This window comes from Alosa pseudoharengus, unplaced genomic scaffold (genome assembly GCF_046254945.1).
Source record: "Alosa pseudoharengus isolate Yale_2024_CS ecotype anadromous, Long Island Sound unplaced genomic scaffold, YU_APseudo_1.1 YU_APseudo_1.1_scf_1, whole genome shotgun sequence".
Lineage (NCBI taxonomy): Eukaryota > Metazoa > Chordata > Actinopteri > Clupeiformes > Clupeidae > Alosa > Alosa pseudoharengus.
The window spans coordinates 27,139,168-27,167,144 of record NW_027468564.1 but is presented as its reverse complement, the minus strand read 5'-3'; the positions used below and the strand labels follow the sequence as shown (position 1 = coordinate 27,167,144).

General features: G+C 40.0%; 2 long non-coding RNA genes across 2 annotated transcripts; one reads left to right on the top strand and one right to left on the bottom strand.

Moving 5' to 3' along the window:
• Positions 1-24,349: 24,349 nt before the first annotated feature.
• Positions 24,350-25,878, top strand: LOC143124284 (uncharacterized). Its single transcript, XR_012987009.1, has 2 exons — positions 24,350-24,781; positions 25,295-25,878. It is a non-coding gene; the product is annotated as an uncharacterized LOC143124284 (long non-coding RNA).
• Positions 25,879-25,922: 44 nt separating this feature from the next.
• On the bottom strand, positions 25,923-27,596 carry LOC143124297 (uncharacterized). Its single transcript, XR_012987012.1, has 2 exons — positions 27,289-27,596; positions 25,923-26,878 (listed from the first exon to the last, which is right to left on the bottom strand). It is a non-coding gene; the product is annotated as an uncharacterized LOC143124297 (long non-coding RNA).
• Positions 27,597-27,977: the final 381 nt, after the last annotated feature.

Here is a 27,977-nt window from a genome sequence, read left to right as displayed (position 1 = left end):
TTATGTGATTTTGCCCTTCATTTTGGTTGATAAAATTCAAGATTTATGTGTAATAATGAGCAAATCTACGTTTTCAGAGACACAACGTGTTGCAGCACTAATTGAAATGCCCACTACCTCATTAATCAATGTATTTATACCTTCCTACCTCCCAGCAGAGACTTGAAATACAAATGATTACATAGGTCTGCATTGCTATGCTATTTACTATTTGTAAATGTACTATTCGGAAACACCCCAAAAATCAGTAAATTAGTATTTTATTGAAACTACCCATACGAGATATTCCAAGAGATCAAAACATCATGATTACCAATCACATATTACCTTTACATTCAAGGAATACCATATGACAATTGTTCACATCACCACATGTACCCAGCTTAACATAAATATTATAATTTTATAATGTCCAGGGCACATGAAATTCGAGGGGCAGCCGTGGCCTTTGAGGGGCAGCCGTGGCCTACTGGTTAGCGCTTCTGACTTGGAACCGGAGGGTTGCCGGTTCGAACCCCGACCAGTAGGCATGGCTGAAGTGCCCTTGAGCAAGGCACCTAACCCCTCACTGCTCCCCGAGCGCCGCTGTTGTTACAGGCAGCTCACTGCGCCGGGGTTAGTGTGTGCTTCACCTCACTGTGTGTTCACTGTGTGCTGTTTGTGTTTCACTAATTCACCGATTGGGTTAAATGCAGAGACCAAATTTCCCTCACGGGATCAAAAGAGTATATATACTTATACTTATACTTAAATACATACAGTAATTTCCTGTGTATTAGCCGTATTGTGTATAAGCCACAGGACAGTGTTTTATGCAAGTTAAAAGAAACAAAACCATATACCATATTAACTGCCCCCGTGTATTAACCTCATAGCTGAAGAAATTTTGCAAAATCATTGTATAAGCTGCAGCTAATAGTTGGGAAATTATGGTAATTGCATCACAGGTGCTAAAATGATCTACATTATACATTTCAGTTGTACTTTTAACTAGTAAGAATGTGGGAATGAGATGTAGATGAACTGGTTGGTGAAAATATTCATACTTTACACATTGTTATCATTATGTACAATTATTATTATTATTATTATCATACTTAAAATTGTCTTTCATCTGATGTTAAAATATTTTCCATTGAAAAGAAATAATAACTATTTTCCAAGACTTGATCTACAAGTACATACATTTACAACAGTTTTAAAAATTCTACACAGTTGGATCTGATGAGACAGAAACTGAAATTGGATCAATCCATTTTCAGAGGAACATGAGTTCATTTGCATATCTACAGCAGGCAAAGCAACACGAGGTTAGGGATGATCTGATTCAGGCTCATACTACAGGCAAAGATCATGACATAGAGGCTGGAGTCAGATACACCTAAGCACAAATTCCATGATACATTGACAAAGCAAAAATTAAATACATTTACGAGCATGAGTCAAAAAAGAAAACACAGGCACATGGGCAAGACCATCATGTTAAAGACTGGACATGAGAGAAGTCTTTTGTCACCCTTTGGACCTTAACCATGGTCATTGGCGACACCTTAGGGGACCCCAAGGAAAACCTCTAAAGCAGCACTTGCAAAGCATTTGCAGAAACTTGTATCACTATCAGATAATCTTCCAGATGAATATAATACAGCAACAATCATTGATGGAATGTCTCTGGTCCAGAAGGTCAATAACAATGTCTCAACTTATGCAGACATTGCTGCTGCTATTCATAGCATGATCCGTAAAGAGGCAAAGCAGAGGCAGATCATTTTTTAGATTAAATTAGATTAGATTTAACTTTATTGTCATTGTGCAGAGAACAAGTACAGAGACAACGAAATGCAGTTTGTGTCTAACCAGAAGTGCAAAAAAGCAGAAAAGTACTATGTGATATACACAGTATAGGCAGGTGGTGCATAGACAGGAGAAGAAATATAGTGCAGTGTAGACAGTAGTATACAGTTGTTTTGCAGAAGGTGGTTTAGAGTAGCATAAATTAAATATAAATATGTGTAGTGTATTAGCAGTTACCTTATAAGAGCAGAATAAATATGGCTATGTACTGTAACAGGCTTGGAATTTCACCATTCTGGGGGCAAGGCCACTTGGCCTTCAGTTGGGCATATTTGGTGGGGGGCACAAAGGCCACATGTCAGGGCACCAAGGCCAGTTAACTATACAGTAGTAGGCTATAAAAATGATCAAAGTGTTATTTAGCCTATTCACTGCAGTAGACCTGCATCACTGTATGAAACATTACAAAAACATGAAACATAACATATAACATAGAACTGTAAATCATCTGATCATCTAATATTTACAGATATCTAGGCTATATATAACATTTATTTTATATTTGGCCTGTTATAAAATCATGTATTGAACAATTTAACCACAGCTCAGCTTTAAGAAACTCAAATAGCCTAGATGCATGCTTAGCATTTTATGAAGAAGGCATCAGGCGGGGGCGGGGCAGGGGGTGATCAGGGCTCCAGACTAACTTTTTGCACTGGTTGCACTGGTGCGCCTAACTTTTTTTCTTAGGTGCACCAGCACAAAAGTTAGGTGCACCCACATTTTCAACCACATCGCATTTAACACCGCAGCAGGTTCTTTTTTTTTTCCTTAATTACTGTCCTATATAGGTTGTCCTATGACTTATGATTTACAACTCTACAAGAAAAGTAACTTAATGAAGTGTTGGTGCTTTAAGTGCTTCACTGAGCTGAACATAAAACATCTCAAGATGAATTAAATAAAAATAACAGTGAGTAAATTAACAGTGCACTTTTTTAAGGGCTTCAAACTGCACATCTCATGGCTCAATGTCTTACATACTATCCTTCATGATCTTTAGGCCTTGGCTAAACCAGCTCGCCATGCTAGCATCTTCCATAGAAATGTATTTGAGCACAATTTAAAGAGATGTTCCAAGTAGCCTGGGGGATTTTTATGTGATTTTGCAATGATGATTGCAAGAATCATTTCACAGTCCCACAATGCAATTTACTTTTTAATTTTAGTATTTTTACATTTTCAATAGGCTAAGAACATCACTATGGTTAATGCAGTAACGAAATGGTAGGCCTATTATTATAGGCTATTGCAATGACTTGCCATGCTCGATCTAAATGTGTCCATTCAATTCACCGACCAACACGTGGACAACATACTTATGTAACATTACTGTTGATTGTTCCCTTGCCCAGTGCATTGAGACATAGTAAATGAAAAGATTTTATAAGAGGCCTACACAATGACCACAGTTATACATGCAGGGAATATTCGGGCTTTAAATGTAGCAGCGATATTCGGTTTGCGGCCAATAATGGATTAAATTGATTGATGCCATCAGAATGAGTTTACACAACTCGCGCGCAAAACGAATATTGCTGTTGAAAACCGGGTTACCTGCATGTAACTGCAGTCAATGACGCACTCCTTTTCGGCGATATCTGTAGGCCTATCTATGTCGTTCGCGAAGGCCTTGTATGCATTGTTCGCAATTTTAAGACGTCTTTTCATCTGCAATGAATCCTATAAATTTGGCGCAAGTGGCATTCCTGTACGTCGGGTTTACGTTCAAACTATTTTTCTGGTGAATAATTATTTCGGACTGAACTTGGTGAAGGGAAGTTTCACTAGGCCTATTGTAGGCAACGATAAACTTGATCATCATCTCGGGCTCGTCTGATCGGTTTGCTGCTGCCAGCCGCCGAAAGGCAGTGGGGAGAGGGTACATTTATCTCGGCCTATGTGACCACACTGTAATGCAACTACATCCACTCTGTTTATCTGACGGGTCTCTGACCTCTCTCTCTCTCTCTCGCTCTTTGCAGCACACGCATTTTCAAATTTACACACAGGCACTGGGCCACGGCCAATCAGAGGGGAGGTCCCGCCCTTCACTATCTGTGATTTGTTTAAACCACGATTATTGGCCAAATATGTGTCTGTTATTGAACCAAAGGTAGAGTTTCAATGCGGACACTTTTTCCTCTCTCGAATAGCTGGTTGCACCGGTGCGACCTCCGATTTTTTTTAGTCGCACTTTTGAAAAATTAGGTCGCATATGTGACCAAATTGGTCGCACTCTGGAGCCCTGGGGGGTGATGGAGGCTTAGTTTGTTGGATGTCACCGGGATGCAGAGCTAGAGTTCAGTAGAATGACAGCCGCAGGAAAGAAGCTTCCTCTGAACCTGCTGGTTCGGATGCGGAGAGACCTGTAACGCCTCCCGGAGGGGAGTGGGGTGAACAGTCTGTGTTTGGGGTGAGAACAGTCTTTGATGATGCGCGCCTTACGCAAGCATCGCTTGCCCTGGATGGCCTCGATGGAGGGGAGTGAGGAACCGGTGATGTGTTGGGCAGTTTTCACCACCCTCTGCAGTGCTTTCCGGTGGTGGGCAGAGCAGTTGCCATACCAAACTGTGACACAGTTGGTGAAGATGCTCTCGATGTTGCAGCGGTAGACGTTCACCAGGATCTGAGGAGACAGATGGACCTCAGAAAGAAGAGACGCTGGTGAGCCTTTTTGATCAGGGTAGAGGTGTTGAAGAGAGGTCCTCAGAGATGTGGACACCCAGAAACTTGAAGCTGGTGACATGCTCCACCTCAGTCCTGTTGATGAAAATGGGTGTGTGTGTGCTAGCTTTAGACTTCCTGAAGTCCACAATGAGCTCTTTGGTCTTCTTGGTGTTGAGAGCCAGGTTGTTATCAGTGCACCACGATGTTAGGTGCTGGACCTCCTCCCTGTAGGCCATCTCATCGTTATTGCTGATGAGCCCAATCACCGTAGTGTCATCTGCAAACTTGACAATGGTGTTAGAGCCATGTACAGGTGTGCAGTCGTAGGTGAAGAGGGAGTAGAGGAGAGGGCTCAGCACACATCCCTGTGGTACACTGGTGTTCGATGGTTGAGGAGGTGCGATTATCTAACCTAACAGACTGAGGTCTGTTGGTTAGAAAGTCCAGAATCCATAAGTTTGGTTTTTCTTTTATCACATACACATATATTGGTAGATGTTTTTTCTTTACCTTGACATGTTTCGACGTATACTTCCGTCTTCATCAAAAGGTCACACGGTGGAGTAGTGTGACGCGTTTTTATCAGCTGATGTTGTTACGGAGGTGTGATCCACCTGTCACTTTTTATCTCAAGTGTAGACACAATGAATGCAATACAAGTAGTCCAGAATCCAGTTACAGAGGGAGGTATTGATGCCCAGTTCACTGAGTTTGGTGATCAGTTTGGAGGGGATGATGGTGTTGAACGCTGAGCTGAAGTCAATGAACAGCATTCTTACATAGGTGTTGCTATTGTCAAGGTGGGACAGGGCAGAGTGAAGTGCCATAGAGATGGCATCCTCTGTGCTCCTGTTCTGATGATGAATTCAATCAATAGATTAAAGATCCTTTGTACCCCTGGGGATCAATAAAGTATCTATCTATCTATCTATCTATCTATCTACTCGTTTCAGATACAATTTAAAAAACATTTGTACTGCAGACCTATGTATGTCATCATTTAACATTAATTTCAACTCGCAATTGAAAGTAAGGAAGGTAGAATAGTAATGATCAATAAGGTCTGCATTCATGTATTGCCATAACATGTTGCTCTGAAAACTCAAATTAGCTTTTTTTTGCACATAAATCTTGAATTTTATCAACCAAAATGAAGAGCAAAATCACATAATGAGTCAAAATATGTATGCCAACATTAAACACCACATATGCATCAGTAATAATAAGATTTGGATTCTTTTCTGGGCTCTTATGAGTGTTTTAACAAAAAAAGCCAATAGGCGGAATTTCCTTTTTTTTCAAATCAGAGGTCAACTTTGAAGGCCTGTACAGCCACAAAGCTACAAGATCCAACTTGCTATCATACCATTTTATACTCCAGAGATATGTAGCTTTCAGAAAAATATAGTGAGAATTTGCCCCCCCAAGTGGTAGTGACGACCCCCTGTGGCTCATGGACTAATAGGGATACAGAGCGCACGTAGGGGGAATTCTGGTAGAATAGCTTCAGTATGTTAATAGTATTAGTTAAACTTGTTATTTAAAATGTTATAAGAGTATTATGGTTAGGAATAACTTCAGTGTATTACTTGATTATGATTAAGGTTATATGAATACATGTTTTACAGTTTCAAACTCGTTCTCTCATCGTGATGTCTACAACCCATAGGATAATTTTATACAACAGGTCATATTCAAATTTGCATTTGTCTCTTAATTTTGAATATGACCGTCAACTCATTTAAATGTCATTCAGCAACCATAGAATGACATCACAAAAAGTGGTCTATGTTTTTTTTTTTTTTTACAGAGCTGTATATGTATACAATACTGGAAAGAGTTTGGGGTCACCTAGAAATTACCTATTTACCAAAAAAATAAAAAAAAATTGTTTTTGTTTTTTTAATCAGGGCAGCAATTTTCAAATTATATTACTGTATGTGCCCACATAATTGTAAGCAGTTTGTTGTAGAAAGAAATGGCTGATCTTTAATGCAATATCTACATTACCCATTATCAGCAACCATTCATCTAATGTTCCAAAGGCATATTCTGTTTACTAATCTGATATCATTTTAAAAGTTAGCAATTATGCAAGAACATAATGTAATCTGTAATCTGCCGGGCCAATCAGTAATGAAAGGGCATGATGCTAGTATTGGAATCAAAATTGGTTGTGGTAAATGACAGTAGTAACATTTGTAAAACATTGTATTCACAGCAAATGTAGGACTAAATACATTGTTTCCTGACTGCCGATGCAGTTTAATATCAGTTTGTGAAGGTAAGGCAACGTAGGAACTAACATTAGGAATCCCTGATCAATGTAATCGAAGCCATTGGCCCAGCCTAATCAAGGTTAACACAAAGTTAATGTAAAGTCTATGCCTGCTGTGATGATGAAAAGTTGGAAATGTTTCCCAGTCTTAAGAGGCCAGACTCTGCACAAAGACTCTGGGAACCACACTATATTCACATCACACCGAGATAATAACATAGTCATTAACTAAAGGCTTTTCCTTCCAAAATATGATGTACTATCAGATATTGTATTTCAAATAATAATTGAATAAAAACATATTTATTCCTATATCTCTATGCACCCTAGTAGGACTGATTACCCATTATGGACGAAACTCACAACGTAGAAAAACAAGTTAACAGAGGACTAAAAAAAAAAAAAAGGTTTCGGCCTATCCTAATCAGTGACATTTCATGACATACTCTTCAATGCCAAAACACCTCCACCTCCCTTTCTAAAAAGAGGAGCGGTTTATAGGAAACTGACATTATGTCATGACTCATGATTGTTGAATGCCATTCTGTTTCTATAAACGTCCCCGCAGCCGTCTTTCCTTGGTTGACTCTGAAAGCACTATGCTGGAGTTTCTAAAATAAATTGAATGAGTTACATATGGGTTGTGGGATAATATTTTTAGCAAAACTAGACAGCCAGAGGGCTAAGATCAATCTAATTAATTGCATAATTACTTAATTATGTATTTTAAAAATATTTCCTTTCAAATAAACTTTGGCAAATGAGTAAATCAATGAATAACCAATATTATAGACTTTAAAGGTCAACCGCTCATTGTTGGGCGCAAGCATCAGCGTAGTGCCTGGTGTGAGTTTTGAACATGGTTAATGCAAATGACTGAAGTTTCCACTCACTGTCAATGACGGGTGGAGTAGGTTATAAAAGAGTCCTTTGTGTTGCCATTGAAAGCTCTGTGCCAAAGGGTATGTAAGTTGAAAAAGTCCTTATTTTCATACAGGTTAATACAGGTTTAACAGGTCAGATATTAACATCAGTCCAAAGGAAAGTTATGAGAAACTTACAATGGTATCAGATTACTGGGTGAGCGGAACACCCATTAGGTGTGTACCTACATTAGAACATTTGTTTTGGGGAATTGAACAATACAGAGAATCCATAACCAGGCAAGAATATTTTCATAATCACAATTTGATGAGGACCACTACATCTGGGTAAGTACTAAAATAATAACATCTAATTAATTACATTCTAAAAAAGCCTTCATAGTATGAGAATGTAACTAGACATACACACATATGGCTATTCTGACAATACATTCCACATTGTTGAAACAGGGGTATAGATGTATTTCAGTGGCAATTTACTGTTTTACATGCAATGTTTCAAATACAGATGTTTGTTTTCTGAAGAGAGTATTTCATCTTTAATTGATATCACAATAAAGTATGTAGAACCAGGGTTGTAAAAATAGAGTGGCCCGGTGCCTGGAACGCCAGGGTGTGTGTGTCTGTGTGCGTGTGTGTGGTAGGGGGGTTATTGTTGAAGGGGTGGCGAGATACGTGTCTCCCTCGACTTTCAAAAGGTGGTGTTTGTCCCCCCCAACATTTGTCATCTAAACAATCAACAAATACCAGCAACAGAGACAAATCAGCTTTAGGCTAACTATTGACTAACAAGCCAAGACAGCCAGAACCAAAAAACGAGGTAGCAAAGGAAAGCAGATAGGAAATACTGAAACAAATCTACAATAAGCACATCGTTTTCATGCGCAGGGAGAGAGCTCATGCACAGATCTTATGATTGTAAGTTTCTGGTGGTTGCTGATTACTGAAAGAGTTATGGTTATGGATATAATGAACATTCTGAAAACGAAAGGAACTGCAGTAAGACAGTGCAGGCTAATCGGAAGGCACAGCAAGGAAACATCAATACCATGCGCTTTTTAGAGTAATCTGCCCGGCCCCAAAACGCCACCGGCCCAACGGGAATTCAGGAAGTCTCTCGATCACCATCGATCAAGGCAATGAGGAGCAGAGGGGTATTCCATGAACCTTGCTAATGAAGGCGGCGCTTAACCGAAATTGCCTGGCTTGGACTGGGGTAGACTTTCACTTGGGGCTGAAGCCGTTCCATTAACTCAAGGTATGCCGGCCTTACATTGTATGATTTTCATGCGATTTCACAGTCGGCGATTAAATTTCCAAAGTCTGACAGAAATCATAGGAGTTGTAGGCTACTAGAGTCGTGGCGCGTTCAGTCAACTACATTGTTTAGTGTAAGGTGCCAATCTTATTATGACCGCCGCGCAGCGAAGCGGCGGTCATATAGGTTTAGTCAGATTTTTTTTTCTTTTTTTTTTTTCGCATGTTCAAAATTCCGTCAAGGATTCATAGGACACTGTAAGACCGGGGTACACGAAACTTGGTGGTCATGTAACCCCACATGGATAGCATGGAACCTCCTTTTTTCGTTTTGATCTGTAGCCTCCCCGCTGGACTGGACCCCCCGAAAGGAGGGTAGGGCAGACACAGTTTTCTGCGAATATCTCGAGAACCGTAGGGTTTAGGAGCACCACTCATTTCATGTATAGTGCCACCGAGTTAAACACAAAAAAGTAAAAATTAGGTGTAATCGCAGGTATCTGTGACCTAACATAGTCAAAACTTCACGAAATTGAAAGTGTAGGATCATTATGACACCCTCTGAATGCATGCCAAGTTTTGTGGAATTCCGTTCATGGGGGGCCACACAATAAATTAGTTTATGTTATTATACACCAACTGGCCTGTAGGTGGCCGGAGACAGTTTTCTGTGAATATCTCGAGAACCGTAGGGCCTAGGAGGTCCACCTTTTTTGTATGTTGGTCTTAAGGGGGCATGTCAACCTATCCCATTACCACTTATTTCATGTATAGCGCCACCTAGTTAAAAATTACATTAGGTGTTTTCATCACAATATCTCTGGCTAACATGGTCAAAACTGCACGAAATTGAAAGTGTAGGATCATTATGACACCCTCCGAATGCATGCCAAGTTTCGTGGACTTTCGTTCATGGGGGGCCTTACAATAAAATAATTTATGTGTACATTTAGTGACCGTACACCAACAAGGATTCCCGGGACACTGAAAGACCGGGGTACACGAAACTTGGTGGGCATGTAACCCCACATGGATAGCATGGAACCATCGCTTTTCGTTTTGATCTGTAGCGCCCCGCTGGACTGGACCCCCCGAAAGGAGGGTAGGGCAGATCACAGTTTTCTGTGAATATCTTGAGAACCGCAGGGCCTAGGATGACCAATTTTTTACATATGTTTGCCTCCAGGGGTCATGTAAACCCATTCCATATGCACACATGTGCATAAACAGATACACACGCACACACATACATTCACAGTAATCCTACGTATGACACATACTCACACAGTAGACATATATACGCATGCATGCACATGCACACACACAGGCACATAAACAGGCAAACACACAAGCACATGCACGCACACACACACACACACACACATAAACATGTACACGCACACATGCACACAATTCAAGAATTTCTCAGAATTATGAACAGGCAAGATGGGGGTGGGGTTGTATAAAATGTATATTACATGTGAAATCTATGAACTAATCATGTTTTGGTAGTTGTTGTCTAGCAGATACCAGTGAGAATTGAGTGTGCATAATGCAATACAGTGAGACAGTTAGAATCATATATGCCTTTCAGCGTGACTTATTTTTGTGGAAAACATGTGCTGGACTGGGCGGCGGTCATATTTTGTACCGCTCTGCGGTACATCTAGTTATTGCAAGTCTTGTAGTCGTTGCTCATGCAAATAGTGACGTGAACAATATAAAAACCAATAGTGACCCCTCTCCAACACAAAACAGGAAGGGGCAGCTGTAGCCTATATGGTTTGTTATTTTGTTTCTTATACATTATTTGTGTATTCCACGTGACAAAAAAGGGGCCGGTTCCCCAAAACATTCTTATCGCTAAGTAGTTCTTAAACTATTCCTTAACCTCTCTCTTAACATTATGGCACGATTCCCGACACGTTTGTACGCTAAGTATATCTTGTGTAAGTCACACTTTCGTAAGGTTGGTCGGGACCATTCGTAAGCTCCCTCTTAGCGTTGTTTGAGCTCTCAAGACGCTAGTCTCCACCACTGTGCAGCAGTCTTTAGAAATCAGCGCAGCGCAGTACAAGTCAAACTATGGTACAGTATGTTGATGATGTTGTGGCTCAACGATGATTTTATGTTATGGACATTTTAAGAATAATAATAAAATATGTTCGCAATGGGTGCAGGGCAGGCCTATTTATGTAGTTTAGGCTACTTTATTTGGTATCAGAACTAATATGGTGGTAATTAGCCTAGGCTATTTCGTAATGTCATTAAAGCGTTCAAATTGGCAATCACTTTTGATAATTAAAAGCTGGCAAAGAATTTGCCTCTAAATGGCTAAGATCTATAAATGGGTAAGCATGGTGGTGTCCAGTAAGCGACCAACTAGGCCTATGGCAGCGATCCAACGTGTCCTTGTATTGAATCATAAACGGCGCCGGCCGCGGAGCCGTGTAGTCCATGTCGCTCCATACAGTAGCTCTGCTGGAAAACAGTGTCGCCTTGTGCAAGCTCACCTCGTCCAGCAAAACTTCAAGTTCCTCTGATGAGAAGCTTGGTGCCCTTTTTTACGTTGCTTCCCCACCATACTGTATCTAACTCTCTCTCTGTTCATTGTAGATAGGTTGCTTTTTATTGAAAACATTAACCAATGGCAATCAATACCGCATTAAACAGAAGTAACTGCAGCTGCTTGCCAATCAATTCTAATTGTAAGGTACCTTACCATTAACATAAAAGTGTATTACATAATGTTTAGAAGTCGTTAAACCCATGTCAAGAAGCGGCACAAGTGGCACAACGGGATAAGGAGGGTGGATGATTAGCGAGGAATAGGCCTACCCGGTTAGTCTACCTGTCACAACATATCGTGTGAACATATTACTGACAATTTGATAATTTAGTTAATAGTTTATATTTTACTGATAACTGATAACTATGTTAAAATAAATGTTACTGGAATAATTTAAGGAATGTTTCATTTGCATAGAACGTGTTGTCTTTCTTAACGCCGTCATGCACCTTTGCATGAAGTAGAAAATCGATTCCTGAGCAATCGATGCCAACTAATTCAGCACCTTCACTTGGGACAGCGCCTTTGTAACGTCGAACGTAAGAGGCAGCGTGTTAAGAAGCTTCCTAAGGGACACTTCGGGGAACACACTTAGGAACATAAACAACTTTGGAAAGATATATCTTTTGAGTCTTCTTAGCGCGCTAAGAGTGAGCGTTATCGGGAAACCGACCCCAGTTTCTTGAGAACTGATCTCAAGAGTTCTCAAGAAACTTGAGGTTGGTATGAAGGAGTGTATTGTGTACTGTATGTGAGCAAACATTGTTAACGTTGCACATGGTGCAACTTCTTGCAGGGCAACCACATAACCGGTTCCATGTCTTCCAAATGGATGATTAAAGTTCTCAAGAAACTTGAGGCAGGTATCAGGCAGCTCACATTGAGTCTACATAACAATCTTTTGCCTGCTCCATTCACATATAGACTGTGGCTAATCCACAAACTCTAGCATTGTTTGTGCCACATTTATAGCACAATATTAACAATGATATGCATAATATCAAGTTGGTATAAACAGCCTCCATTGCTTTGGAAATGGAAGCATGTAATGACATGATGCTAGCTAGACATTTTCTGTTTGCAACTAAAAGTGAATTGGGTGTGCCTGTGACATCCAATCGTCGGTCTGGCACACCTGAAATATTTTCATTTTTCACGGCTATGCTTGTCTGTTCTTGACATTCTAACCTGCTGTAGTGTCAACAAAAACCAACCATAATAGCTTATCATAACGAGCAAAACATTAATAGCTTACCTTGGACACTCATTAGGCTACATGCATGGTTGAGTGTTTGTTTGTTCTCTCTGTGAAGACACCTATTAGGTCCTCAATGCACCCACGGCAGTTAAATAGCTTACTGTCTGTTGAAAGAGAGTTAGCAGAAAGTCTGAAACAGTGATATCTTACCTTGGACACTCATTAGGCTACATGCATGGTTGAGTGTTTGTTTGTTCTCTCTGTGCAGACACCTATAAGGTCCTCAATGCACCCACGGCAGTTAAAGGAGAATTCCGGTGTGATATTGACCTAAAGTGTATTGAAACATGATACCGAGTGTGAACGTATGTCTCATAGCCCATCTCGGCTTGTCCCCTGCACTCCAAAATCTGGCGCTAGTTAGCCGATGCTACCAACAGCTTTTTCAATGGTGGTGCTTCGGCATCGGGCTAGCCATGCAAATAAATCACTGTTTTACACCATTTACGAGGCTCAATGTATCTCCACACTTCATTGGTAGACTTCCGAGGGCCCTGACATTTAAAACGAGACATTGAGAACTTTGAAAAAGCACTGGTAGTTTACTTACAAGACGATTTATACAGACAGTATCTTCACGAAGTTTAGCGTTTGCAGCCATCTTGAATTTAGTCACGATAAGTCGAGCGACGAGTAAGAATGAACAGGTATGATAAGGGATCAGATTCCAAAAATAATTCAGTGGAAATGCTGCTACTGGAAGAAACTGGAATCCATGCATTTCCACTGAATTATTTTTGCTTGCTTACTTGCTTACTTGGAAATGAGGTCCTATGTCCAAAATCCTTAACCACCCCTTTAATAACTTACTTCGGCCAATCGGTTACACAGTCTTTGCTAATCAATAAACAATGCAGTTCACGTGTTGAATTGACTTATAGGTCTATGAAACCCATCTCTAAAATAGGAACTGAATTTGTATTCTGCCTTAAAATACTTTATGGCTTATTTTTTCCTACTTAGATTTTCATTTAAGTTCGGAAATGAGTCATGGTAGGCTATATAGTTTTCAAGACAGTATAGGCTAACCATATCTGGGAAAGTATATTGCATGTCATGATCAACTTTTGATTCTTTGATATGGAAACCAAGTTCCTTATTTTGGGCTATAACATTAGAATTGCAGCTCAAAGTTGCAGAAATTTGCTGCAATTTCAAAACTCGGGAACGACTTACTGTACAGAAGAATGCTTCATATTGTCGTGTCCGGTAAGGTCTGCTGTTTATTCTTATGGTTTGCCCTGTATTGAGTAACGCATTTGTGAGATCTACCATCGAGAGTAATGGGTGGAGATGGTGGAAGCGCATAGGGAGGGAAAGTAATCTCATCGCCATCTAGTGGTTGCGTTCCTAGAGCGGAGGGGATGGGATTTTTTTTTAGAAAAAATATATCTCGGTGCACATTGGGATCTTAATTTAATGCCTTCCATATGTTAGGCACTGGGGTCACCTCTATTGCTTCAAGTGGTCATACCTTATTTTTAGGATGAGTTGAATTGTTTTGAGTTTTTGTCGTAACATGGTCATAACAAACTACAGTTGCATGTGACGTCACAGGTTTGGGCGCTTAATCTCTAACTGATCAATACGGCAATTTGCTTAACTGGCTTACATATTTTTGTAATAACGGAAGGTGATGTAAACCGCGTGGTGATAACCTTTATGTCTGGATAACTGGTGTTGTGCTTCTACTCACATGAAGAGCTGGCAGTAAGTGTTAAGTGGCAATGCTAACCAGGCTAATAAACAAACCATGCTACCGTGAGTAACGTCGAAGGGTAAAGTCACGTGGCTTTTTTGTAGTTCGTTTATGAAACAAAAAAAGCAATTTCTATTTTTTTAAATAAGACAAAATAGGGTCTGACATTTTCACAGTTAGAAGATTATTACTGTATAGACACTGAAAAATATTTTTGGTGGATAAGATCGCTCATTTGGCTTCACAGTATTTTTTTTAAAATAGGTCTATGGGACTTAACATTGGAGCTGCTCTTCGATAGGAACGCAACCACTTGGGGCGCTGGTTTTCACTTTCCCTCCCTATTGTGCAGAATGGAAATATGCTGAAATGTCATGTGTCCAACGTTAATTTTGTCGCAAACCGTTTATCATAGCACCAGCCACTAATATCATTGGAAAGCTCCAGTTCCGCTCTTTCATGTGACATTTGTGTGATTTATGTGAGATACTGTAAGTAGCCTATTCCGTGAGCAATTCAACAGAGAATAATGGATGTGAATTTGGACGCAAATTATTACTATATTGCATTTTAGGCCTTTTAATTCAACATAATCAAACTTTTTTTTTAAAATACTCACTAGATGGTTACTTCATCCCAATTGCAAGTAATATAAACAACACATATGTTAAATGTGTTGCCCTTACCTTTGTTAAATCACAATTATGAATAGAAGTGCCACTCGTTTTTGTTTATTTTTGTATTAAAATATAACAAAATAAGGAAATGCATCATAAAACAGGCATAACTGGAAAATAATCAACAATTGTACAAATGAAGCAAGTTTTATTTATTTGAATTTCATTAGAAATCGAACATACTCAATAACATCTGTCTGAACAACACACTGAAGCCATTGAACACGGCAATTTTATACCAGACTATACTACATATGAGGGGCAGAGTCTCACTGTGTGTGTATTGCATATGTATTTTTTGATAGGGGATGGCATGAAAAGGTAAAAAGAAGAATTGATGTCTTGTGCATGAGTGACATGCACAAGACATCGAGCATGTAGGTCCTGGTAGCATCCGAATCACATTGCCAGCTATGCAGGGGGGTTCATTTTTTATAATTTTTTTTACAATTGGGGTTCATTACAATTTTTTGACATCCATGTCAAAAATACATGTTGTCATTTGCAAGCTGCTGACAGTCTAGTCCAATGTCTGGCTGCTCAATGGCTGGTCCTGCGGCTTGCTGCTCATCGGCTGGTCCTGGGGCTGGCTGCTGGCGGGCTGGTCCTGAGGTTCGCTTGCGTTTCGGAGCCGGCTGACAGGCTGGTCCTATGGCTGGCTGCTCAACGGCTGGTCCTGCCGCTTGCTGCTCATCGGCTGGTCCTGGGGCTGGCTGCTGGCGGGCTGGTCCTGAGGTTCGCTTGCGTTTCGGAGCTGGCTGACAGGCTGGTCCTATGGCTGGCTGCTCATGGTCTGGTCCTGAGGCCTGTTTGTGTTTTGAAGCTGACGAGCTGGTCCTGTGGCTTGCTGCTGCTTATTGGCCGGTCCTGGGGCTGGCTGCTGGCGGGCTGGTCCTGAGGTTCGCTTGCGTTTCGATGTAGGCTGACGGGCTAGTCCTAAGGCTAGCTGCTCATGGGTTGGTCCTGGTCCTGGCTGCTCATGGGATGGTCCTGGGTCTAGCTGCTTACGGGCTGGTCCTGGGGCTGGCTGCTTGCGGGCTGGTCCCGGCTGCTCACAGGCTGGTCCTGGCTGCTCACAGGCTGGTCCTGGCTGCTTGCGGGCTGGTCCTGGCTGATCACGGGATGGTCCTGGGGCTGGCTGCTCTCAGGCTTGTCCTGGCTGCTGAAGGGCTAGTCCTGAGGCTCTTTTACGTTTCGGAGCTGGCTGATTCTTATCCTCCTCTTCAAACTCAGTGTCGGACTCTAATTTTTCAGAAATGCTATCCTCACTTTCTGAAACTATTTGCTCTGCATCACCATCAAAACCCTCTGACACACACACACACACAGGACCTATGATTTCCACACTTTAACTAGATCCGGGTCCAGTGGACCCGAACATCCTGTGTGTAATATAAATGTGAAGGGGGGGTATGCAGGGGGAGTTCATTGAAAATGTTTTCTGATTTATGTTCCTCACAGAAAATGAGCCAAGGCCAATGAATCTTAGTTTAAAAAAATAATTATTTGCATCATTTTTATTAAGCTAAAAACTGAAAACGGGTCCCACAGACCCGAACACCTTATAAGGGTTAAGGTCGGAAAACAATGATCAATCAAAATAGGCCTAACGACGTCCCTGGTAAGAGATCGCACAGGGATGGATAATGAGCGTTGTTTAAGATTAAATTACAATGCCAGACACCTTCAGATATGAGAGACCCCCTCAGATTTTTGACTTGTTTTCATGGGAGCCAGTCCTCACTCTAAGGGAGCTCGGCTCCCTCTGGCTCCCACGTAATTCGAGCACTGGACTGGACGGAAGTCATTAAGGCTTGTTGCAGTGGAGTGTTTTGGTACCGGCACGATGGAGGTGGTTTTAAAGTGCCCATATTTTGACTATTTTTCAACAAGTTCAAATAGGTCTTTGAGTTCCATAAAACATGTTTCTGAAGTTGTTTGGTGGAAATAGCGTGTAGGAAACGATTGTTACCTACCTCTATTACCCTCTGTTTCAGCCCCTTCCAGAGTGTGCTGTTTTCTGCTGCTCATTACATATTCATGATCTGCAGCTAATTTGGCCACGCCCAAAGCTTCTAGATTCTTTGCCCACGCCCCACTGACTCTTACCACTACTACTACGTTAACTTTCACATGGACATGGCGGCAGTAGTTCAACCATACATGTTCGAACCATAATCTGATCATGAAGGAGGGGAGTCTCTTGCACTACCCTAGACTGAGAGAATTCAGCAAGACGCTTCTAAATGGTTAGTGAAACTTTCTATTTTTTTGAAACTTAGATAGTCAGTGTTTAGCCCGTGAAAGCTAAGTTAGGCTAGTCTAGCTATCGATAGCTAACGTTAGCGCCAGGTCAGGCACTATTATGAATTATTATTCATTATTTATTAAACTTAATGAATTTGTATTCACACAGTAGTAAACTATATTGTGCTTCTTGTTCACTAAACGTGAAGTTATGTCTTGTAAACACCCCGCTGCTTCAAGCTTCGCTCGGTTGGCAGATCCTGTAACCTGCTCTAACTTATAATATTTAATAACGTTACAGTTTTTTCACTGTACTGAGTGTTCCTAAAGTACAGTAGTATTTTTCTGTCATACTTATGAGACTTGCATGTATGCGCTTGATATATTGGTGTATACTGATGTGTTCGCATTGTAAACTTGAGAAAGTCTAGCCTAGCACTACTTACCATTCACCTACTTACGTCAGGCTGAGAAAAAGTACTAGCTAGCTGGAGCACGCTCGTTCAAATGTAATCGTGGGTGCTATTATTGGGTAAAAAATACCAAGTTTATTATTTCTTTAGCTTTATTCATGCATGACTCCTTTTGTATTTGTTTGTTTAGGTGCACGTGGAAATTGTGCAACAATGCTGTCAGAGCCTGAGAATTTATGCTGCCAGGAGGTACCACAGGCAACATGATCTTTCCTATACTTATGTCAGCAATGTATGATTGCAGACAAGATGCCACTGCAAGATACTTACCTTATGTTATGCATAATAGGTTACAAGACGGCTGCAGCAGCTGGATGAAAGGCCTCCATGTATGATAGGCAAACAGGTTCTAAACCTGGACGGTCTAAATGTGTTCTCACTGCAGGATGCATGCAACATTTACAGGGCTGACTACGGTCCTTTACAGTTATGGGGAATAGAGCAGTGAGTTATCTGTAATAACCTACTTACATTCACTGTTCATACAACATAATAAAGCAAATATAGTCTGCCAAAGCCTCTTTCAGATTTTTTTCTTCTTTTTTCTTTTTCCTTAGCAAACTGTATATTACACAAATTCACATGAAGCATTTTACACATGCAATAAACATTTATTTACCACTTTCATTGTACATAAAAATACAGTATTGAATGATTCACTGATTCCAAATTAGACATACATTATAAAACCTTTTGACTAGCAATGTTCATTGTTCTCAGTCGTTACAGGTATTAAGCCTACAGAAGTTTTGTGAGCTGGTGCTGGGGCTTCCTTGGTAGAAAGATACGGGTAGTGATCGCCTCATGTGTCGTGACGGGAGTTTCCTGACGCCCATGGAAGATATGTAGGGTTCAAACTCCCGCCCCTTGATTGAATCTTGAGACATAGCTGGCGATGACCTCCTCCTTGTCCGGCGGGATGTTTATCTTCAGAATCTTGTCTTCATACGATGATGGGTCAAAGACTTTCTCCATGATCATGTCCATCAAATCATCAACATACCCTGTGCAATACAGATACACACAAAAAAGTGAATCACTAGTATAATTTACTACATTATTCAACAACTGTTCATTTTGAACATGAAATTTTGTAGTTTCTCAGGTATTTAAATACGTTTGTTTGGTTTTATTTATTGTGTTTAAAAAAACTGTTGCAGTACTTTATTATTGTCCTCGATTAGCATTCTCATTATAATGCAGTGCAGCCAGTCTTGGACAGTAAAAAGAAAATCAGACATGAAGACAATTTCAAGGAATGGGCAAATATTATCAAAGAATAAACAGTTTCATTTACCTGCACAGCATTCCCAGATATGGATAGACCACGTTTTTGGGTGCGAACCGCAGAATGACACTATGGAACGCCTCCAAAGAGGACGTCTGATAGTGGGGACTGAGTTTGGCAATATCCTTCAGGACAGTCTTCTTGGTCAGCTCCTTTTTCTAGATTGTAGAATGCAGGAGTTCCTGCAAGACAAAAAAATATATATATAGTACATATCATATTTTTGGTAATGACCAAGAAGACAGTTGTGTGCCAACACTCTTTCAGGGGGCTCAGTCTGGCAACCAATATATTTTGTAGCTGGTCTTTCTTCAGTATGTAATGTTTATGATGTACTGGCCTATACAAAAAGAGAAATGACATCAACTTCATCTTACATGTATGCCAACAGCTACATCAAGTAAAAAAAGGATCACTAATAAATCACTGATTCTTGAGATAAGGGACAAAACATGTCCCCCATCAAAATGTTGCAATTTCCTTTAAAAAACAATAAATTATTTCATTTAAAAAGGCTTTAAAAGTTGGATATGAAATAATTGTGTATGTTTAGACTTTTAGTTTTGGCTATATTTATATTATTTCATAGTCATTTCATAAAATACCGGCACTGTACTATGAAAGCCCATGCAAATTAACTCGTCCTCCGCAGAGGTTACAGTATCAAACTGCAAAAATAAAGTGTTTTAAAATGCCCAAAATGCACAAATATGATTATGAGGTTAATTGGATGGCTTAATAAAATATCACAAAATACTTAACGTGAACATTGCATTATTTTATACATTAACAACAGCCTTTCAAAATCTGTCCTAAATTCATGTCAACTCCGTCAGATATTTTTCAAATTTGAAATAAATCAGGCATATTTTGGTCAGCTTTAACCCTGAGGACCCCCTTTGACTTCTTTCTGTTGATGGATGCAGCAGTCCAACACATGATCTCATAAGTTTTTTTTAATAAATAAATATTCAGCGTTGAAAGTTGAAATCCCTGTGGTCACAGCTTTTATGTGTCAACACTGTCTTCAAAGTAGAGCTGAATTCAATCAAGAAGTTTGAAATAAAAGTTGGTATTTTGCTTTAGTTTAGTGGCAGCTGGCAACTGAGGAAAATCAAAATGGCTACCATCTACTACACATGATTAAGTTAAAAAAATATGTTGTTTTGTCAACTCCGTCAGACGTCAACTCTGTCAGATATTTTGTCTGACGGTGTTGACATGTGAGCTGACGGAGTGGAAAAGTGCTCCCAAATACTCATTAAGTAATGTATAACAACTACATAACATGATAATATGATCTAAGTATGCATGTTGATTGACTTAAACATCTTAATATACCCAAATGCCAAATAACTTATAATAATAACTCATAAAAAGTATTGTTTTTATCTGTAATCTAGGCAGACAGGAGCAAAAACAAAGAAACAGTACCAGAGAAAAGGGAGAGAAAGAATTAACAGTGACCCAGAAAGCAGAAGGGACAGTTAGACAGTAAACAGCAGTTAGAAAAGGAGAGACAGAGATGGAAGGACAGGGTCCAAAACAAAAAAGTAAAACAAGTAGGAGAATTAGGACCCAGAGCAAAAAGGCACCGCAATAAGTATTGGAGGAAGGCAAAGAAAAGGTCCAGAGCTATGCAGAATAGATGGCTAAATGAAATAGACACCCCACCAGAATGTCCTCTGGACCAGGCTGTTGAGGAGCCTACTTCAACCCAGCGTGCCCTTGCAGCTGAGAGAGAGGAGAAAAACACAAACTAAGAAAGCAGGAATGGCGGAAAAAGGCGGCTCAAATAGAAAGGTCAAACGTCAAACTAAAAGATAAAATGATTGTAGATTCTCCATGAACAGAAACAGAGAGGATGATAACGGGAAGCCAACATCGGAACCCCAACATTAGGAGATATCTTCTTTTCCACAAGAGCTGAGAAGGAATTATACAACTCATATGGCACAGAAACGAGCCGTTGAAAAATCAGGTCACAGACAACTGGCATTACACTGCAAAAACTGCTTATCTAATAAAATCTAACCAAGATTATTAATCTTATATCAAGATAAGAAACTAGTTTGTATTGTTTTCAGTATAAAGAGACTTACCAGCGCTTTCTCATGAAATCATTTGACTTAATTTAAGAAAAGTTTGACTTATTTTAAGACATCTCATCATGAAAACAAGCAGATTTGCCAGTGCGTTGAGCAAATTTGTCCTAAAAACAAGCCAATTTGTCTGCCAGTGCGTTAAGTAAATTTGTCTTGATAAGACTCCTTAAAATAATTCAAAATCTTCTTAAATTAAGTCAAAATGACCTTTCAAGAGGTAAGTCTTTTCATACTAGAAACTATACCAAATTGATTTTTTGATGTTATTATAAGATTAGATTTCATTTTTTGCAGTGTATCAGGCAAGGTTCTAAAGAAGTATCGGCTTCTCCATAGGCTTCGCCAGTTTGGTGTTAGCTACAGACAACTATCATGCTCTTGCAATGCTATTGAATTGCCAATGCTTTCCCCCAGCTACTCTTTGTATAAGAGACTGCTCAGAGGAGCAGCAGACTGATGCAAGGGCCAGGAAGAGCCATCCATGTTGATAGAGGAGATGGAAGACAAGTTGGGAGAAGCAGGGGATTCGGTCGATGAAATAAGATTTGGTGGATGAAATGGAAGATATTTGATGTAGATATAGAACACCAAGATGTGAAAGTTGAGTTACTGCCAATTTTCACCCTAAATATGGGAGGAGGGTAACCTAGAAATCTAGACGTACCCTAACAGCAGCAAATGTAATTTGCAGCCAGGGTAGTCTAGCAACTCTCTGTTGGCTTGTGAGCTGGAAAAATCAAACTTTGATCAGGCCAATCATATTGTGTGTAGAGTCGGTGGGCGGGCTTACAAAAAATACTTTCAAAAAGTATTCTGTTACAGAATACAGAATACATGCCCAAAAATGTATTTTGTAACGTATTCAATCTGAGTAACTTATTCTGAATACTTGGATTACTTCTGCATTGATTTGCAATGCAGCCATCAAATCCTGCTTACTAAACAGGCCTATTCTGGTGTGTTCTTCTGTTCCAAATGGCTAAACTGAAAAAAAAAAAACAGCTAGAAACCAGCTTATGCTGGTAGCTGGTTTTAGCTGGTCTTTGCTGGTTTTCTTCCAGCTCTTGCTGGTCTTTGCTGGTGTAGCTGGTTGGGCCACCAGCTGGATATGCTGGTGTGACCATCTGAGGAAGCTGGTCATGTTGGTGTGACCAGCCTGTCTTGTGGGATACAGCTGGTGCAAGATGGTCATGCTGGTGACCAGCCCGTCAAGCTGGTCATGCTGGTTTGCTAGAATGACCAACATAAGCTGGCATGGCCAGTTAAACCAGCACTATAGACCAGCAACACCAGCTAAAATGACCAGCTTGAGGTGGTACGACAAGCAAAACCAGCTGAATTACCATCATAAGCTGGGAAAACCAGCTGAAGGTATGTTTTCGCAAGAGTTTTGCTGGTCTAGTAGGTCAACCATCATAGGGTGGTCAAACAAGCTGGTCAACCAGCAAACCCCCTTTAGCTGGTCAAGAAACCAGCAGGGAAGTGTTAGGCCCATATAGGAGAATGTAAAGTCAACAAAGCTACCAGATACAACTACTGTATAAAATAGCAAGGTGACCAGTAAAACTACAGCAGGCAACTAGGCTAGGAGGAGGGATGCCTGTTTCTGTCCAGTGAAAGATTTTGAAACTGACAGGGACAGCTTGTTCCCTGTTCAACACCTCTTGTCCAATGTCCAAGTCCCGCAGGTTAGACAAACTATTATATATAAATATCTAATACTTGGCTCTACACCGAAGGCAGTAATGACAGATAAAACACTATATGTACTTACTTGCTGAGAGAAATTGGAGCAAATCATAGAACTTACTTGCCTGAGGTCCTGTAGAAACTCTTTGTTTGAAGTTTGATACTCTTTCCCTTGATACTGCCATGTCAAAACTAGTCAAATATCTTTAATCAGTTTGATTCTCGATTAGTTTGTCAACACCGTCAATTGTGTGTCAACACCGTCAGTTGTGTGTCAACACCGTAAGATGGAGGTTTTTCATTTTTATAAAAAAATGTATATTTATTTTGTTCAATTGAGTGTGTTCATACATTAAAACACCAACTTATCTATATGCATCAGTGTCTTGTGTGCACAAAACTACTAATTGTATATATTAAAAATTAAAAAATAGTAAACTAAATTAAGGTAATTTAAAATGGCTTATTTCAAAGCAATGTAAAATGATATTAAAAGTGTATATAATGCAATTTATCACTAAACCTTGCTAAGGCACACCATTTCTACACACTTAAAGACTTTAGAGTGTTGTTGAATTGATCAAACACACAAAAAAACATATTTTCATGTGTCTGACGGAGTTGACAAATGACAAGTTACTAAGTCAGTAAATGTCAATTTTTATAAAAAGTGGTTAATAAAAAACCTGTTCCTTTTCAGGCATGATAGATGAGATCTATGTTTATGATGATATCCAATTCAAATTAATGTAGTATTGATTTTTTGTTTGTCACTTTTCAAAAGTACTTTTGTCCCTTATCTCAAGAATCAGTGAAATACTACACAAGAGAAGAAACTAATTACAAATAATGGTTGGCTTTGAGTGTAAATTGTCCAGTGATGTAGCAATTTTTTAGCCTGACGTAGTCATACTCAATCCTAGTCAGAATTTGAGTCTGATACTGCTCCATAGAGCTGTGATTATGGGGCGTGTTTCAAACGAACCAGGAAAAAAAATGCCTCTGCACTCAAAGTCAAAGTCAAAGTCAGCTTTATTGTCAATTTCTTCACATGTTCCAGACATACAAAGAGATCGAAATTACGTTTCTCACTATCCCACGGTGGAGACAAGACATATTTTACCAATTTTAAGTCCACAGACAAACATAACATTCAAGTAAACAAAAAAGTAAGTAAATAAGTAAATAAGAGGGCACATATAATGAAAAAATAAGAGCAGCAAAATTTGGTTGAAATTGTGCATAGACAGTCAATAAAATAAAATACTAGTGCAAAGTCAGGCCAATAAGAGGCTGAGGTAGTTCTGTTTGACCTAAGTAAGAAATAAAGTGGCATAGTGGTGCAAGTTATGTAATTGGATAGACTCAATTGGATAGACCTACAACCAATCAGAGCAACGGAGTGTGTGACGTATGTTAAGCGACGCATAGTTGATGTCAACAGAACTCAACTGCACGCTAGAAGAAGAAAATGTGAGCGATTTTCGCAGGTGTTGTAAAAATAATGTAAGGATACACGGAGTTCTTCAACACACGAACCTCATTTTTGAGAGAAACAGTAAAGGTGAATGCATATACGATCAAGTTATCCGTTTAGGATTACAACTCCACAACACTGCAAACAAATCGCATCGCATTTGTCGGTCCTGTCAGAACTTTATAACACGGTTGGAACGCGACATGCCCGTGTTTAAAAAATGGACAGAAGACGAAGGAGACCAGCCTGAAGAACCGTGTTCATCTGAGGCATCAGAGACGCCCCGGACTCTGAAGACGTTCTGCCCCAATCCGTCAACTCCAACCGGTACAAAAACGCGAAGAAGCATTACAGAGGTAAGCTTGTTAATACATTTCTACTTCTTATGATATGACTATGAGAATAACCTCGATTGCCACGTTTCACATGAGTTAATAGTGAGTCGTGATTATTGTCCAATGTGATAAACACTGTGCATTCCCACACTCCTCATTTCCGTGAAATCTATCTATGATTAAATCATCTAGTCATATTTTGACATGCCTAGTATTCTGGAAGCCAGCCCGAATTTCAGTGTAGTGTGAGCAAATGTTACCAGGATAAACTTGTACCTGATGTGTAAGTTGGCCTCTGTCACTTTGTCAATATGTAGAAACTTCATTTTGTAATGGACTAGCATGTTATCCAACCCCCACTTCTGTGCTCTGCACCTCTGTGGGGGGTGGGCAGTGTTTCTCTGACCTGCTCAGCAATTGCATCTGGTGTCACCATATTTAACAGTCTGTATTTTCCAATGTATTGTCAATGCACGTTATACTTATTAGGCTATACTGTAATTCTTCACACTGATGTGTTCACTTATATTTCAGGTTGTCACCCATTTTCCATCCACTTGACCTCCACCTGGAACACCTAAACAATTTACTCAAATCATTTATGAGAGGATTGGGACCAAACATGTCAGAAATGTCAGCAGCCAGAATCAGTAGGTCCATTGGCATCGTCAAAGAGCTAATGGACAAAACGGACACAGAGCTGGAGCTGACAAGGCCGGCTGGCATTCATCATGTGGCCCGAGAACAGGACGTTTTAACACTGGTAAACGTTTTCACAACTTTCCCAGCAAAAATCACCCAGGCAGGCAGTCTCATGCATTCCCGAATTTCAAGAGAAACTTATTGGCAAAGCTGAATTACCAGGAGAAAATAATGGACTGGCAAAATGTGCCTATTTAAATAATTAAGTAAATGTGAAATGTAAATGGTGATGGTAATTTGTAAATATTGTTTTCGTAAATGACAATGTAAATAATTGTTTTCATATAATAGTTTAGTAGTATCCACATTCTTGAAAACATTTTTGTGTTTTCTTATTGGTTGTATGTTCAAAGTTCAGCGTATATCTTCAAACATTACCTATTATGTGTAGATATTAAAAATCTTTATTGACATGTCTTATTGTTTGTCTTTAAATGCAGAAACATCACCAACCAGTAGAGAAGTATAAACCATTTTAATTTTATTCAAAAATATTAATGTAACAGAGGTAAAAAAAAAAGGCATTTGCACAACAACAGGACCCTGAAGCTACAAATTTGAGCCTGAATTTGAAGCTAGCCTGAGATCTTCAACATTGACAAGCCTGATTCCAAGTTACTTGGGGATGATTGTATCTTATCATCCTCATCCTCGTCATCAAAGTAACCAGTGTAATCCATGTCAACCTGAACACGGTCATCCTGAACAACACAGTCATCAAACAAATAGTTTGACTCTGTTCGATGTCATCATAAACCTCATGCATAATTCATAGTATCTCTTTTGCATGTTCCAGCTTGTATGTAGGGAGATTATGGATAATGAAGTCCAGGTCAAATATCTGTGTGCACTGTTCTAAAACTGATCAATGAGTTCATCTCCAAAACCAGTGCAGGCTGTGTCGACTGTGTAAAGTGGTATGTTTTTATGGTCCTGAAGTAAACTACTCCTGTAAGTTTGTAACAGTTCCCTGATCAAAAGTGTGCCCTTAGGTGTGACTATTCTGTGTTTGTGGTGTGATGAAACCTCCCCTTGAAAGTGTTCATATTTGGGGATTAGCTCCCCACAACCTTCAGGTTCACAAGAACAAACAGAATGGCAGTGAGTGCAGCACAGATGTCCTAGATCAACAGATGTGGTGTGTTCCTCAAAATGGCAGTACAAAGCTTTCCGCAGACAACTAGTGACTCCATTAAAGTACCGTCTTAACTGCTGGGTCAAGCTTTGTACTAACATCCCTCACAATCCAGTGTAGGCACTCCAGTGTATGGCCAGGTACTTTAATCAGACCCACTCTGATGTTTGTTCTGTTTGGGCTCAGGGCCAAATTTATTGGATTGTCCATCTGAAGCTGTTTCATAACCCTGGCTCTGGATTCCCGATCAGCAGAAGCGGTCAATGTCAGCACAGGTGTACCTGGAATATATAGCAGTACAAAAAGCAACCAATAAGTAACAGTAAAAATAAGAAATTATGAGTAGTATCATTTAGTACTTTTTAATGACTGTACTGACATCTAAAAAGAATACATCACTTATAAGGGGTACAGTGACTAGCCTACCAATATGGATATGGTGCTTGAGTACATAAAGCAACACCCAAATGCCCTTCTGCCCTTTTGCAGCCTGACCACTGATAGAAATAAAACAGTAACCTACATTAGAATGTTTTAACAGCTAGTTCGCTACAATCACACTAACGTTATGATTGTACCAAGTCTGAGTTAGCGAACGTACAACGATACCTAGGCTACTATGTTTACAACATGGGATTCATATCACGACATTGGGAGTTATTTACTAAGTCAGACAGTTAGACTCTCTTACCATTTGTAAGTTAGATGAACTTCGTCCACGACGATACCCATTGCGTTGGCTTAAAAACATCGGAGCCTAGCATGTCCCTCCACTTGTTGTTCAGCAGCCAGGATTCCGGGCTTCAAAAAAGGATCTGGCAACGACCGCTGGCTATATCCACCTCGTCGTGCACGCCGAGTTGCATCGCCGTGATGCCCATTTCAGTTGCTTCGGCAAAAAACATCTTTCTTATCAACAAATGCCTTGATCCCGTTACTCTGTTCCTCTTTTAAAATTAATTCGCTGTCGATATCTTCTAGAACAGACCTGATAACAGAATCTACACATCTCAATTCTCCAGCGGCAGCCATCGTTGTTGTAAACGAATTCAACCCAAGCGCTCTTTGGTGACGTGGTGGATTACGTTACTGTTGAGCATCTGTCCATCATCGTATAAAGCCCGCCCTGACAATTTGATTGGCCCGCCAGTATTTGGGCGAGCATACTCGCGCCACTATTGATCAATGCCAGACCGAACTTCCCGACCTCAAACGTTGTGGGCGGGACTAAGTTCGGAATGGCACCCAGGCTAGCAATTTTTAACCATACACTCGTTCTACCCTGGACAACACTAACATATTCCAGTTCAGAAAACATTTCCAAACGCATTATTTTAGCAAATTCCCCGAAACCGCCGAGGATGTGTACTGCATGACCGA